We start from the raw sequence: 1,655 nt of genomic DNA, 5'->3' as shown, positions 1-1,655 counted from the left end.
GAGCACTTACTGTGTTTCAGGCACTGTGCTGTTATCTCAGTTGCTCTCACAATGAGGTAATTACTGTTGTTATCCCCATTTTACAAATGATTAATCTGAGACTCTTGGAGGTTAAGTGACTTGCCCAAGGTCACCAGTCTTTCTGGAGATGAAAAAGTCCTCAGAGCCAGACACAGAGAAAAACATGCTTGGTTCTTGCTTTCAAGGAGCTCTCAGACCAGCGGGAGAGACAGGCAGATACATACAATGAGCGACGGGCATAGGTTGCCAATAAAACACAGAGACAAGATACCAGTTTATTGTGGTGTGTATGTGTGTGTGAAGGGGGTTGTTTCTAAACAGTGACTAGAGGCAGCCAGGAGACAGCATAACATCTGTGGGGGAACTATAGCGGAGGGTGTTGCCAAAATGGAAGAACAGGATGTCAGGAGGAGCTAAGGCTAGAGATGGGTCAGATTATTAGGGCCCTTGATTGTGATGTTAAGAACTATGGACACTCTACTGTAGATCATAGCAGCTGAGGGAACAGGCATGGTCAGACTGGCATTTAAGACAGATACTGTGGTGGCTGGGAGGTCATCTGGGAGGTCATGGTCTAGAGAAGGAGGCACAAGAGTGTCTTGAAATAGGCTCATGGCAAATAGGATGGAGAAGAGGAATATATTTGAGAAATACGTTAGAGGCAAAACCAGTGGACTTGGTAACTAATTGGTTCAGGGTGTTAGAGTGTTGGTGAAAGTGGAGGGAGGAAAGCTTGCAGGGTTCTGGAACTGGAAGTGGTTTTTAGTCCCAATCACCAGGAAAGAGAATACAAGATGAAGATTAAATGTAGGGTGGATACAAACTAGCTGCTAGCATGTTGGTTTTCTCCACTAAACTGTAAACTGGAGGTAGGGGAGACTATGTTGATGTTATTTTCACTTTAATGCCTAGCGTAACCTCTGATCATCTATTCCATGAACTATTAATTAAACCACAAGTGAGAGATCAGAAACATAGCGGGAGCATAGAAGATAGAGAACAGAGGCTTGGAGACTTCCCATAATGAGGCATTTGGAATAGTACCAACCATAGAGATAGTAGAAGATTGAGACATGAAATATGTGTGGGGTGGTATGAAGTGTCCCTTTCTTTGCTATGTTACCCTCCTTCATTCTCTCTCAAACCAAACAAGACCTTGGCATCCACTGCCCCAGATAAAGGGAAGCTATAGTTAAAATGCGAGCATCTTTTCATGTGTTTATTTACCATTTGTATATTTTCTGTGGAGAAATGTCTATTCAAGTTTTTTGCTTATTTTTTAATTGGGTCATTTGAGTTTTTGTTGTTGTTGTTGAATTCACCCTGCATCCTTTTTGAAACAACTCTAAGGAAGAAAAGTATTGCATAAACATTAGGTATTACACTCTTCATCGTTATCTCGATCTTTTAAAAACCATGAAATGCATGTGCATGCCTTGGATCACTCCAGGAAACATTCACTCATGTTGGCTTCCACTGATCCGGCAATGGCTGTCTGCATTTCCCAGCCCCAACCACAGGAAATACCCACACACATATCCACACACTAGTTATGTTTCCTTCCCTCTCCTTGGTTGTTAACATCACCTACACACTTACCCTCCTTTTTATAAATAATTTAAAAAAAGTATTTA

The sequence above is a fragment of the Pteropus vampyrus genome, unplaced genomic scaffold, assembly GCF_000151845.1.
Source record: "Pteropus vampyrus isolate Shadow unplaced genomic scaffold, Pvam_2.0 Scaffold65, whole genome shotgun sequence".
In the NCBI taxonomy this organism is placed as follows: Eukaryota; Metazoa; Chordata; class Mammalia; order Chiroptera; family Pteropodidae; genus Pteropus; species Pteropus vampyrus.
Note: the sequence above shows the minus strand (reverse complement) of the source record.